General features: G+C 40.2%; 1 long non-coding RNA gene across 1 annotated transcript in view; it reads left to right on the forward strand.

The window, feature by feature from the left end:
- Nucleotides 1-2569: 2569 nt before the first annotated feature.
- The window catches only part of LOC112943689, a 17651-nt gene continuing 5118 nt past the window's right edge, over nucleotides 2570-15102 (forward strand). Inside the window, exons 1-2 of the long non-coding RNA XR_003248645.1 lie at nucleotides 2570-2807; nucleotides 3011-3139. This is a non-coding gene — a long non-coding RNA (uncharacterized LOC112943689). The remainder of the gene's footprint in view (nucleotides 2808-3010; nucleotides 3140-15102) is intronic.

Consider the following 15102-nt stretch of genomic DNA (forward strand, 5'->3'; position numbering starts at 1 on the left):
TTTTCCTGCTTTCACATATCTTTATGGCCAGCTTTCTTTGTGTCTATCAGAAGAAATATAGCCAAACAGAAGGTCTGAATTTCTCTGCACAAGTCCATGAAGCTCCAAGTGTGGAAACTGCAAAATTCTGCTTAGTTGGTCTCATAGTAATAAGGGAAAGGCTCAGGACACTTGTAAAGAACAACTGGTTCTCTTGAGATTTGCTTTACCATATATTGTTTTGCCTCGTGTTTTCTCACCACAACACAATGGATGGTGTAAATACTTATTTATTTTCATCCCCTAATGAAACCGCCAATRTGCATGGTTGCATAGCAAACAGAGCAGAAAGGCTTAGCTACATAATATATGAAGGAAGGAAGTGCTATTAAGCATCTTGCAGAAATATTGTTTGTTATAAAAAAATCCTCTATGTACATGCATCCCTTTTTAGGTTCAGTGTGCTTCGATGTGGACATTTTAAATAGCGGTTGTGGACATTTTAAATAGCAGCAGTAATAATGTTATTGTTTTGGTCTAAAGTGTAAGGATGTAAGTGGGGCAGGGACTGTTGAGAGAACAAGATGAGACAAGTCTTTTTTGGGGCTGAGGGAATTGCCAGAAAACATGCCTTTTTTATTCAATTTAAATAACAAATATGACAAAAATAGTGTGACTGTATGAAATTCATCTGCAGTTCAAAAATATTAGGATTTTTTTTGCCTTTCGTAGGCTCCAAGTGGTATAGCAGGTAGCAGCAATTTCAATTCGTAGTTATGATATTGCATATGTTTATATATTTTCAATTTCTTTTGCTTTTAATAGGAGACATGCTCATTGTGGCAATAAGCACATGGCTCTGGGATGTGGCTGCAAGTCTTTTGTTGCAGATGCTGTTGTGCATACAGTCAGCTCAAGTTCCTGGGCACTGTAAAACACTTGTAACACTTTATCCTAATTGCATAGCACATTGCTGTGTTCTTTGGGTCGTGCTTCCCAAAGTSAGTCACTTACTGTTTTGCAGTCTTCTGTTTGATATTCCTGCCCTGCTCCTTTTGACTTTCATTCCTCTTCATGATTTTCCTTTCTTTTCAGTTTTTATATGTCTTTATTTATTTCTCCATATTATTTCATGCTTTTTGCTTCAGTTTGGTTTTATTCCTTGCAGTTGTTGATTCTGTTCAGCCGGAATGTCTGGAAGCACTATAAGGACCCAGAAAGGTCTTGAGGTTGATGCTGCGAGCAGCTGCTTRCACTTATGACTGGTTCTGCTCTTGACAGTTTTAATTTATTGCTCTTTACTTGCCTGCAAACCTTCACGAAAACTGAAATTCTTGCACAAGCCCCATTATGACAGGAAAGCTGTGGGGAAAGGATGAGAAAAGCAATTTACCTGTCATGGAAAGCGTGTAGCGGCGCATGGCAACCTTTCGATGCATGGTTGGTGGGTGAATTGTGTCAACGGCGCTTTCATTAGGCGTGATTGCAGGTCAAAGGGTCTATAAATGTGCAGGAGCCCTTATGCTTCCCACAGTGTATTTGCCATTCTGCCTACATTCTGAAATTTCAATTTTCAGTCCTTTAGACTTTAGACTAATTAAGTTCGGTCAGCTACCCTACATCTTTTTTTTCCAAGCAAAATAAAATGCAGAAATGTCTAACTTATGCTTGTTTATAATTTTTTTGACGTAGCGATGATTTATAAATATTCGTATTTCACCACTTTGTTGTACTGGCTATACACCAAAGACATTGAAGAATTTTCTGGAAGAACAAACTTCTTAAATTTTCAAAAGTAGCTATATGACTATAGAACCCTTTTCTCTTTGAATTGCTCTGATTCTGAATCTGTCAAGATCCTAAACCAAGCTTGAAGCAGATACCTATCACCAAATGCGTAACTTTCTGCAGTTTAGTTGTGCATCACTTGAATACACAAACTTTCCAGGTGAGAGAAGGACAACATTAAAATGGAAAAGAAATGAAGTGGGCATAGATGCTTGTGCAAGAATGTGGACATCATGCTGGTGAGGGCAGCAGGTAAGTATTTTCAAAGGAAAGGTAGTGGATTTGGTAGCGTAATCCTAACCGTGATGGTGCTAACTGAACAGCCAACAAGGGGAGAGTTCTGTAGATGCAGTAATATTTATCTATTTATAAATCATATTTATATGATTTCTTTTTGTCTCAGATTTCTCTTTCCACAGTTAATCTGTACTCAAGATATTTTATTTGGTGGTCAACACAGACCTATGGAATAATAAAGGAGAGATCTTTCTGTGTGAATAGTTGTTCAAAACATCAAAAAAAATCATATTCAAAGGATATATGTCACTTAAGCATCTCTGTTTTTAAGCAACTATCTTTAATTGGTTGATTCCTAGTGAAGAAGTATAGGGGGTGTATATAAATRAGCAGAACAGAAAACTGATAAAACAAGAGGTGTTACTGCTTTCTTTTTTTCCCGTTGTCTGCTTCTGAGAGTTGATTATATTAGGATTTATGTAAGCCTAAAAGACAGGAAGCCAGAAACAAAACACCTCCAAGATTCACTCTTATTAACTTCATAATACTCTCAAAGAGAAATCCTGCCAATAGTTGCATCTGTGCTTTTTGCAAGATGGTGATAAAAAGGCAAAAGAAATCTCTTCATTTTCAAGACATTCTCACAGAGAAAGCAACCAGACATGGAACCATCTCCCAGTCTTCACTGACAGCTTCCGTTGCATGTGATGTCCCTGGATGCCCAAAAGATTAGGCATCCTGATCCACCTGGWGCATGTAACAGGGATCAAAGGCATTTCTCCATCTACAAACTTAAGCTCCTGGTAAGTGCATCCTTTTACTAAGTCTCAATATTTTAACAGTAAACAATGTTAGAGCATATTTCTAGTAATTACGCTGAAACACAAAGTTGTTTTCATCTCTACGTTGTTATGAATTTGGTAAATGGAGAAAAGACGTATGAAAGACATATTCTTGGAGGCTATGTATCACCCAGTGGGGAAGCTGATATTCCTTTCTTTTTCAGTTCCATGGAAATGAAGAGGAGAAACTGAAAGTCATAGTTATGCAAATTAATAGGGACATTTGACTCATGAAGGGGCCAAATTATGGACCAATTCTCTCATATGGCAATACATTAAGACCAACAAAAAAGGTACAATTTTCAATTATTTCATATTCTAAATATGAACAGACTGAATATGTTCCATTGTGAACTTTGTATCCTTTTTATTTCTATTATTTTCACAAATTAGAACCCTGTAAAAAACAAAACTCAAAAGCAAAAAGCAGGCCTCTTTTATGACTTGGTGGTCCTGATATATTAACTATTCTGAAAGTTTCTTCTGCAGTGCTTTTATTCATTTAATCAAATGATATTATTTGTAGTGCCAGGCAAATTTTCCTTCTCTCTTGAGGTAAATGAACGTCTACTCCCAATTACCAAATCCCTATTACAGTTCATTTATAGAAGAAAGTCAGAAATTAGATCAGCAATTCACCGTCTCAGCGGTCATTCAGTCAGGACCAGAACSGGCAGGATATAAGGCCAAACTTTGTCATTGGGAAAGTTGTCTGATTGTCAGCTGCAAGATGTGAAAAACAAGTAAAAAAACCTGAAACCAAGCAACTATTTTGCACTAGATTGGCATGATTTTTTTATTCATGTTTTGGTCCAGTTCCACAAACATTAAATGACATTAAATTCTGCATTTGTGGTGGCAGAGAGTCAAAATCACTCTTGGCCAGCTGGATACCACATGCCTTTCTTGAATTCAGCAAATCATTGCACTGGCTCATTAAACTTCTGAGTTAACATTTACTGTACCTGAGGAAAGTATACTCCTCTCTTAATGCTGAATCCATTTCTATTTCTATTAATGCAAGCTTAATAACTGCCAAGGCTTATTTTTTTTCTTAAGAAAAAACAATGGCTTTTTCACTAATGGAATTTATATATTGCAAAATCAATATTCTGTCACGATAATCATGTTGCTATCAACACCGAAGGTTTGATTACCTTTGGATTTTGAATTACTCAAGGTCTTGAACATATGTGTGTTTTCTCCAAAGTGCAAATGAGGTGGAAGAGTCTTCACTGGACTTTTTTCATTGAACTGTTTCAAGGCTTCTATTCTCTATGTCAGAAAATAGTGGTCCATGAGGTATCTGTGCTCACACATACACAGAGGCTGTTAGCAGGGTACAGCCACRGATTCTTTATTTCTTCTAAATCCTTTCTGAAGTCTAAGACTGACATTTTCTGGACATTATCTGTATGTAGGTACATCTATATCTTTGCCAGTTCCCTAGCTGAATTACTGCTCGGGCTAAATTTCTATAGATAAGCATGAAGCGTGCACACGTTAGATAGTTCCTCATACCATTACTTGCCACTAGATGTGGTATTTTGTCTTTGTGAAGGGATGTCATTACTCTCTGCAGAGGAATTATCCAGTGAAAGAAGAGAGTCAGATTCTCAACAGTGGAAAAAGTTATCACAGTGAAAAGAATGATCTTCTGAACTTTTCAGGGAGTCACATCATCACTATTTCCAGGTGCAGACATTGCTAGACATACAGACATTGCTAGAAAGTCATGGGACATTGGGAAGAATCTGCAGACAGGAATACATGAAGCTGGAAGAGGTCTGTGGTGAAAAGAGATTATTAGGACACTCTTACAGAACATTTGTAGAAGTCTCCTGGTTTAGGTGTGCATCGCACTATCCTTCTACATGACAGAGTGCTTTCCTCCTTACCATGTCATTTCAAGACACTTGTTCCTTTCCGGCAGCACTTAAGATTTACCAGTGCCTCAGGTTACATTCCTAGGGAAGCATGCCCTCAGATAAAATGCAAATAAAATCAGTAACTATTTATGACCAAATGGACTACATAGAAATAAATATTTCTACAAGCATAATTGAAGAACTTGCTCTTCTTACACAAAAGTTAAATCAGAAAGGTCTCTGCCTCCCTTTCTCTTGCAGACTTACTCTAAATGCTTTCCTGATGCATATCTTCTAAGGAATTCTTTTATCCTTACATGTCTTATGTTTCAGGTTACATCCATCAAAGAGAGCCTATTCCTGGCAGAACACATTAGCTTAACCAGAGGTGATTTCCTTTAGGAAGTCTCTCAGAGAGTCTTGAAAAGGTTTAGTCTTTAGTCTCAAAATCTATGTACTACTTTTCCCCTCACACTTATTTAAGGTAGTCTGGAGACTGGCAGAGCGAAGACTCATTTAGCTGAAATGAGTGGTCTTACTATGTTAGATCACAGTGTCATCTCCTGTAGTTGACTGGCTATTCAATATCTCTTTGGCTTAATGAAGGTCACTTTCTCTCTGATCCGTTCATGGAATATTCTATACATCGTTCTATAAAACATGTTTCATACAAACATTAAGTGGCACAGAGGCATACAGCTCACTGACACCACTTAGAAGAGTGATTAAGCRGTGTAGATGCTAGATGATAGATTTGGGATGACTAAGCTTGACCTGATTTCTTCTAGATAGCTGTAAAAGTTAGGAATAGGACTCGGAGAGATAGGACTGTCAGCATCTTGATGAAAGGTACTGGAAGAAATTTTTGTCCCAAGAAAAATAAATAGGTCAAGGCAGGCCAAAAAGGTAAAGGAGATGGTCTGAAGGAATGGAATTCAAAACCAGCCCATTGAGGAAAAAATCACAGAAAGTGAAAATGATAAATATAGAAAGGTTAAAGCTTTGAAGAGGAAAGTCAAACAAATGTAAAGGAAACGCATAAATGAAAAGTTGTCATGAGAATGTTTGTACACATCATCTCTATTAAGACTTTTTTTTTCCAGATTTTTTTCTGTTCTTATTTGAAAGGAGCAGAATTTCCTGTAGTAAAGATGGAGAGTGAAGAGTAACTATGTGTATCTATATCTATATATCTATATCTATATAGATATCTATGTGTGTGTCTATATCTATATAGATATACAGATATCTATATCTAGATATCACACATATATAAATGCAAACATACTTGCAAGTGGTCTAATTATCTTTGGATTGAGTGAAATAATGAAGGATAGCGGAGGAAGAGAGAATCTTCTTACCATGTTATCAGTTTTACTGGAGACTGATGGATTTTCAAATCATGATGGCGGGGTAAGATTCATCTTTCCAGAATTTCGAGGTTGACATTGAATTCCCCCTGAGCTAGTCATCTAACAGCCTTTTATCATCTATGGGAAGAAATAAGATGTTTTAGGGTGTAAATCACTCAGTCTTTTCCATCTCAGGGTCAGAGAAAGTCCCTCCTGCAAACACTGTCTACCTCCTGGAAAGACTTCTGGGACTCCACTGCAGTTTCTAGTCTTATTGGGCTGCTGGATTTCTGGAAGATTTAAATAAAAAAGGTTGTGACAAAGGTGCAGGTTGCCCCCCAAAACAATAGGACAGACAAGGATGTAAACAAGGTTTTTTCCATTTTATACCCTTTTGTAATTTCTGCTACAAATCCTTGCATCCAACCCTCTGAGGCAAATATGGCTTAAATATGGCTTAGCTGGACATGAGTTTTACAAGAGCTTTTCATGTGGATTTCTGCTTTGCTTGCTTGTGTAAGTCAGAGCTTTTTTTTTTTTCTGTCCTGATCAAAAGGCATTACAAAAAAAAAAAAAAAAAAAAAAGGTTGCTTGCAACTGCAGAAGTTGAACATTTTACTTACGAGACTTCTTGGAGTCAGTGCTATAATTTTCATAATCCGTACTGAGTAGATGGAGTCAGTCACAGTCATGACTTTCCCCCTCTCGTACAGAAGTGGATGGTGGCAGTTAGTTTGTGAATTCCTGCTTGTGCCTCTCATTATGTGTCACTCTCGACTCTGCCATATGTCTTCAGACTGGTGAGTCATGGAAACATGTAGAGACGATAATACTTACCTACCACAGGTACAGTTGTGGAAGTTGGCTGGTTAAGTCTCTGTCAGCTCCTTTGAGACTATAAGGAACTTTTTGTCCTTACATTTCATACATTTCACAGTGTTTTTCTTTTTTTGCAACTGCAAGGAGATTACTTTCTGGAGAAATCTAAGTAGAATCTGTGATAGTCTATGCTGTGGCGAGAGGTTGAGAAAAGATCCTGAAAAGGTGGTTTTGGAGTCACCGCGTGATATAGATAGGGTAGGATGGCTCATCTGTTTTAGGGTTGATGTGAGTAGTCTCTAAGTCACTTCTTCATGTCAGTCTAGGTATTGCAATCATTTTTTACCTCTGCCTTTCTGTGCGTATCAAGGCTATGATTATTTATTTTTGGTGTAAACAAGTATCTTTGAAACTGTCATTCTATGGCTTGAGCTGGAAATAGTGCAATGAATTCTGTTGACCACTTACAGTGATACAAATGTAGACCAACTTCACTGATTACAGAATTAGTCTTCATAGATGACATTGCAGTCAGCATTGATATCAGTCTGTTTTGATATGACCCAATCCTGTGTTATACACTGAATTCCTTTCAGCAAATATTGAATATCTTTTAGCATTAGGTCTTTGCTAACTTCTTTTCCTTTTGTGTGTGCATGTGCCACTGAATGCTTCGAATAGAGGAGATCTTGACATTTTTTGGTCATTTAGAGGACATGGAAAATCTGAAAATGTTTTAATTAGATAGAAACACTTTCTGACTGTAGACATTCCATCCACATATGCATGCCCCATGGAGAGATGCAAAGCTCTTTTCAAACCACTTACTATATTTTTGCCCTGCTATTGAATTTTCCTTCCTGTGTTCACTTTTTCTTCCCTTCATCTGTCCCCTATCTTTAGTGTGCCTATTAGCATTATATTCACAATTCTGAATGCATCCCTCTGTACATAATAAGTCAAAGCTATACAAGTAGCAAAGTGACTCTGCTTTCACTCTTTGAATGTCYTTCAGTAGCATATTGTGCTTGTATTCTCCCCATGCCATTCAGGGCCTTCACAGCAAACTGAAACAACAAAAAAGATACCTATACCACAGCCAGCATCTTCTCAAGAAGTCTTAAAACTGGTAAAATTCATATGTGGGAAGATTTCATTTAATTTAATTCTTCTAAAAACAACTAAGTTTTATGCACTATTTAAAATGTCAGCAATTCTTATAACTGCCATGCAATGACACCTTCATTTACCTGTTTTTTCTCYGTATTCCATAACAAGGTGCATCAGCTGAGCTATGATGTCTTTTGAACACTTCCTATTTTATCTGTCCTGAGACAGAGCTGTCTGCCAGTTGATGATGCCTGATGGTGCCAGTTTTCAAATTGCATTGAACAGATTTGCCCTATAGTACCACGTCATGTGGCATCTCAGTCCTGTCAGAGCATGTGGCTTTGGCCCTGTGCCTGTTAAAATGGGACATATACCGAGTCAACAGTTTTCAAAAGTTGTAATCAGGTTAACCAAGTACATATTTAGTGACAAAGATTTCTAGCAGTGCCTTTTCTGTCTGGGATGGTGCTCTATTTTTGCTGATTCAGTCTTTCATGAATGCTGAAGGTTTTATCACAGGGAAGATCACCTGCCTATGGCAACCCATTCTAGAAGGAGCTGACAGAAAAGAAGATACCCAGTCAAGTTCTAAACTTGGCATAAAACTATGAGTTTGCCCTTTTAGAAGATGATGTCCACAAGGATAAAAAGCCCAGATTAAAATTACTGGAAGACCTTCAAGAACATGGATGAGGCACTGACCTGAATTCCTTATAAAATTCACTCTAGGCCTAAGAAATGCATCATCTTTTCAATTTTACAACTTCTCTAAAAGTGTCACCACTGTTTGAAATGTGCTCCCTTGAGCAGCTATTCACTACTAAATTGGCTAGAAAACATCTCACCACTCTTAGAGCATCTGGAAACATTGACAGTGTGACTGCTCAACCTAGTTCAGGCTGGATTCTGGGAAGGATCCTGAGACAAGACAGAGGCTTGATCAGGTCTTAACCCACCTAATATTTACACACGTTTGAGAAACAATCAAGAACAGATTTGATTTAAGAAGTATATCTTCAGTCACTCTGTTCTACCATTTTTTGTTATGGCAAAGAACTTTGACCTGAAATAGGAGTTTTAAGCTGGATGATCAAAAATATTTATGTTCCCAGATTTCAGCTGAACTCAAGTGGGTTTGTAGACTGATGCTTAGACATCTTATATATTTATATAATCTAGATGTTGTTACTATATGTGAAATTATGATTATATGTTGTTTCATATGTTCTCTCATAGCCATCTAATCTGGCCCTCAGTGCAGACTGGCAAAACTTAGACAGTTGTATCAGCAGGAGAGCACCTTTGAGGATCTAAAACATTTTTCTACACACTAACTTTTGGTGAAAGTTGAATTCCTAGAGTTTGTCTATGCTTTGGTGAACCCCACCAGCCATATCACTTGCCTTTGAAAATCTAGCCCAAGGACTGTTAGCGGAGAAAGGGTCATAAATCCCTTCAAGCAGAGATTCCCATGCTGTGAATAGCACTGAGCCCTCCACAGGCACCCAGTGTTGCTACAAACAGATCCTAGGAGCAGCATTGCCCTGTGCCTTGGGTTGTCATTTACATAAGTAGCAAGGAGGCCCGCTTCCATTCCCTTCCCTCTGAGCTATGCCCTGGCCACACAAAAAYACTAACAAAGCAAAATAGTTATAAAAGCAGTTTAGTCAACTGGTTAACATGTGTTACAGCTACTTTCTGCTTTGGAGAAATRCAAAAGAGTTAGTGTATTGCTTGCTCTAATTATGTCAGTATAAAATGAACCAAAAAACCCACTTCTGGGGCAACTAGGTAAGAATTCTGATGTGATGATATTAGTCCCTCACAATGCCAAGGAACTATGGCACTGGAGGACCAGTCAGGTGTTTGAGTGGGATACAGATAGTGAGGGTCTAATAATTTGCTTCGACTAAAAATTCTCTTTGTCAAAAGAATTTTATAAGCAAAGTAAGCAGTTCTTTAAAACCTCCTAATGGAGCTGTTGGAACAGTATTCCAGCAMAAACTTATCCTATGCTTTCATTCATTTTATTGAGCTCTTTTTTTCTAAATTTCCTTGTGGAGGATCCCTTTTGTGAAGGACACATTAAGCCAGGCTTGTTTTAATCTTTTCCCCTGTAACTGTTACCCTGCTATCAACTGCAGCAAACGTTTCCTCTCTTGGATTTTCACTATTATCAAATACCTGCAGGCTTACARTTTTTGTATGTATGTGCATTATGTATCTATATCACTGTGCAGTGCTTTATGACTATTATTATTATTAATATTTTTTCCTGGTTTACACAGAATCACAGAATGTTTAAGGTTGCAAGGGACTTCTAGAGATCATCTAGTCCAACCTTCCTGCTCAAGCAGGCACACCTAGAGCATGTAGCACAGGGTGGCATCCAGGCGGGTTTGGAAGACCTCCAGAGAAGGAGACTCCACAACCTCCCTGGGCAGCCTGTTCYACTGCTCTGTCACCCTCACAGTAAAGAAGTTCTTCCTCCAGAAGGAACTTCCTCTGTTTCAACTTACATCCATTTCCCCTTGTCCTATCACTGGCCACCACTGAGAAGAGCTTGTCCCCTTCCTCTCTACATTCCCCGAACTTCTACACGTTAATCAGATCCCCTCTCAGCCTTCTCTTCTTCAGAGAAAACAGGCCCAACTCACTCAGTTTCTCCTCATATGAGAGATGTTCCAGTCCCTTAATCATCTTTGTCGCTGTCCAGCGGACCCTCTCTAGAAGCTGCACATCCCTCTTGAACTTGGGAGCCCAGAACTGCACCCAGTACTCCAGGTGAGGCCTCACCRGAGCTGAGTAGAGGGTCAGAATCACCTCCSKTGACCTGCTGGCAACACTCCTCCTGATGCAGCCAGGATCCCATTGGCCTTCTTGGCCACGAGGGCACACTGCTGACTCATGGTTAACTTGGTGTCAACCAGGACTCCCAGATCCCTCTCCGTGAAGCTGCTTTCCATCAGGTCRACCCCTAATCTGTMCTGRTGYCTGGGGTTATTCCTCYCCAGGTKCAGGACCCTGCACTTGTCCTTGTTGAACCTCATGAGGTTCCTCTCTGCCCATCTCTCCAGCCTGTCCAGATCCCTCTGGATGGCAGCACAGCCCTCCAGAGTGTYGGCYACTCCACCCAGCTTGGTATCATCTGCAAACTTGCTCAGGGTGCACTCTGTGCCCTTGTCTAAGTCCATGATGAACATGTTGAACAGCACTGGGCCCAGTACTGTGCCCTGGGGGAGACCAGTGGCCACAGTGGTTTCTCCAGTTGACTAAGTTTTATCCTAAGTTTCAAAGATTTGGTGAGCCTATCCAGTCCACAAGTCAGTAACTATTCCTAATGTCTGTCGTGTGAGGACTGCACCACACTGGACTTTTACTAGTATTTTTTTCAGCAGTAAGACACATTTCTACAATACCCAGTAGTCCTACCCTATCTAGTCTTGTTAGTGGCTCTATTTTATTGTTTTACTGGAAATAAGCTTCATCAAATATTGCCCCATTTTTATCTTCTGCTTCCAGTGCTCAAGAAGAATGCCCAGAAAGGCCGAGCAGATTTGTGTGCATGTATTTTGGGAGCAGAAGTTGGCCCATTTTCTCCTTTTGTTCCCCTTTTTGCTGCTTGCCAGTCCATTTTCATTTCAAAACTTCTAAAAATTTAGTTAAAGTCCAGGTGACTTGTCTTTCAGATCATCCATGAAGAACTAAGAATGCTGAAKTTCATCCATCTAGATGTATTATTTTCATATTCTTTTTTACCAAACTTCCCAGTCTAGTGTTAAATCATATAGTTATTCTTTGGTCTAAAGTTATGGGTGAATTTTGTACTCTTGCTGTAAATCTTACAATTTTTTTCTATACATTTTCTGTGCCAAAATACCAAGTTTTAAATAAATCTGCTGCCTTCCCTTCTTTCACCCTGCCTTGGAAATCTGGCTCAGAAAAGCAGCATCCATCAATAGATTGAGCTGCAGGTGAAGTGCCAAGAACCTGCAAATTCTGCTCTCAGCACAGCCAACTGCTCATGATGTGCAGTCACAAGCAGGGCCCCTTTTCTCCTGGATGAACTTTGAAGGAGCCTCTGGCTGGACTGGAAATTTGCAGATATGGTTTTGTCCCTTTACTTAATTGCATCTGTGCTTTGAAGCCAGTAGTGAATATTGGCCTGACCGGCAGCAATAATCAAAGAGCTGAAAACCTCTCATTTGTGTGCGCATCTACAAAGCTGCACCTGCAAAGTCATCTCTGCAGGATGTTATGCAGCTTCCAGCCACCACATGAAAGAAACAAAACCACTTTTATAAATTGAGATTTTCAAAGATGTTTCTCCTACGTAAAAAGGGGCTGCAAAGAAACATCTATTTAACAGAGATGGTGCAAAGATTAAGTACTTAAATATTTCAAGATCTTTGAAAGCATCTGTAATTGTGTTCAGTGAATGCAGCTTAAATATTTTTCTTAATATGAATAGGAAGCTGAGACTCAGAGTAGTCTCTCATTGCCTTTCTAAAAGACAACTTCAGTGTTCCCACTATATTTTAGTGATATACCTTTTCTCAGGAAAATTTCCCTACTCTTATTTATAACCTATGAAGAATAATTTATTTTAAATATCTGTTGGTTCTGTTTATCACAGTTACCAGTTCAACAATGATTCACTTGAAAGATACTTTATTCTCATGAATAATTTATTGCTATATCCTTTTTTTTCACTCCATTCAACTCTGTACTGTTCTTTGCTGTTGCTCCACATTTAAGCTAAATTGTTTATCTGAACTTTCTAGAGCTCCAACTAGCAATGCACACATGTGCCAGAAGATTTTGACGTGCTCTCTGGGGCAATATCTGCAATTGCAGTCTTCAAAAACAACCAATCTCAAGCCTTGCCTTTTTGGCTTTCTGTCTCTATCTTGCAAGTTTTAATCTTTTTTTTTTTTTTTTCTATGTCAAAGCAGACTGTTAAGACACATTTTTGCTTCGGTCCCTCTGACTGACTAATATGTGCTCCATAGTATCTCTTTCTCTTGTCCCCTGTAAAGCAGTGGCATCAACAGTCGCTATGAATATGAGCTTATCTCATAACTGTTTGTACAACAAACCTCATTTAACCGTTTCCTTGTATTTCTCAGTGTCCAGGCAAGACGCATTGTTGTGTAATCTGCCATTAAAGGGAGACAGGAAAATAATATAGAGGGGCTTGAGTTAGTTGATTCTTTTTATTCACCAGCACAAGATCTTTTCAATAATAACATCCAACATTAATTGGCATGTTTGTTATAGGATTCAGCTGATCAATTAGTAAGCAGGAACTGGAATGGAGTACATTGCTCATTCCAAGAAAAAAAAAAGTAATAAAAATAAGAAGCTGAAATAAAATTAAATAATAAAAACAGGTTGTTATGGCRTTACTACACCCAGAGTATTCAGGGGATTCTCAACCTTGCAAGGAGTGAAAAGTGTATGCTAGTGTTTCTACACCCTGAAAGTTCAACCTCACGAGGAGTCACCTTAGCCCAGTGTCCCAGGTTAAGGGGAGTGAAGGGATGTTCACATCACAGTCCAGCCAGAGGAGTTGGTCTAGTGTTCCCTATCCCTCCTCAACTCATCACTGCTAGACTCCGTCCTTTATACCCTTTGGAAAGGTCTATGAGACTGGGCTATGGTCATCCTCACAAGGTGGTTCTTCCAGTATCTTCAGGCGAGTTCAAGCCAACAGGGGCGACACGGTGGTGGGAGTTTACTACAGGCCTCCYGACCAGGACGAGGAAGTGGACGAAGCCTTCTACGGGCAGCTGTGGGAAGCCTCCCGATCACAGGCCCTGGTCCTCCTGGGGGACTTCAACCACCCTGATATCTGCTGGGAAAACCACATAGCCRGGAACAGACAGTCCAGGAGGTTCCTGCAGAACATTGCAGATAACTTCTTGACACAGGTGGTTGAGGAGCCAACAAGGGGAGGAGCGCTGCTAGACCTGATACTAGCAAACAGAGATGGTCTAGTGGGAAATGTGAGGTTTGGGGGCAGTCTGGGTTGCAGTGACCACGAGATGTTGGAATTCACGATCTTGCGCGGAGGAAGTGGGGCGAGAAGTAGGATAGCTACCCTGGACTTCAAGAGGGCTGACTTAGACCTCTTCAGGGAGCTCCTTGGAGCAGTCCCCTGGGCCAGGGTCCTAGAAGGAAAGGGGGTCCAGGAGAGCTGGCTGATATTCAAGCGCCACTTCCTCCAAGCTCAGGATAGGTGTATCCCCACAAAAAAGAAGTCGAGTAAGCGGGGCAGGAGACCTGTATGGATGGGTAAGGAATTGCTGGGCAAAGTGAACGAGAAAAAAAGAGTGTACAGCTTGTGGAAGAAGGGACAGGCCACGTGGGAGGAATACAGGCACATTGTCAGAGATTGAAGATGCGAAACGAGGAAGGCCAAAGCCCRGGTGGAATTAGAGTTGGTGAGGCAAGTCAGGGACAACAGGAAGGGTTTCTGTAAGTATGTCAACAGCAAGAGGAGACGAGGGAAAATGTTAGTGCACTGCTGAATGGGGAAGGGGCCTTGGTGATGGAGGATGCCGAGAAGGCAGAGTTACTAAATGCCTTCTTTGCCTCTGTCTTTACTGCTAAGGCGACCCCCCATGAACTGCAGGGCTCCAGTAGAAGTGATATAAATGGACTAGAGGAAGACCTTCCACGGGTTGAGAAGGATTGGGTTAGGGATCACTTAGGCAAACTGGCCACTCAAAAATCTATGGGCCCAGATGGGATGCACCCAAGAGTGCTGAGGGAATTGGCCAAGGTTATTGCTCAGCCCCTCTCCATCATCTTTGAGAGGTCTTGGAGAGCAGGGGAGGTGCCGGAGGAGAGCCAACGTCACTCCAGTCTTCAAAAAGGACAAGAGGGAGGAGCTGGGCAATTACAGGCCGGTCAGCCTCACCTCCGTCCCTGGAAAGGTGATGGAGCGGTTCATCCTAGAGAGAATCTCCAGGCATATGAAGGAGAAGAAGATGTTGAGGAGCAGTCAGCATGGATTCACCAAGGGGAAGTCATGTCTGACGAACCTCATAGCCTTCTATGAAGGGATGACAGGCTGGCTGGACGAGGGGAGAGCTGTGGATG

This window comes from Nothoprocta perdicaria, unplaced genomic scaffold, assembly GCF_003342845.1.
Source record: "Nothoprocta perdicaria isolate Ctin4 unplaced genomic scaffold, notPer1 scaffold_152, whole genome shotgun sequence".
Classification (NCBI taxonomy): Eukaryota; Metazoa; Chordata; class Aves; order Tinamiformes; family Tinamidae; genus Nothoprocta; species Nothoprocta perdicaria.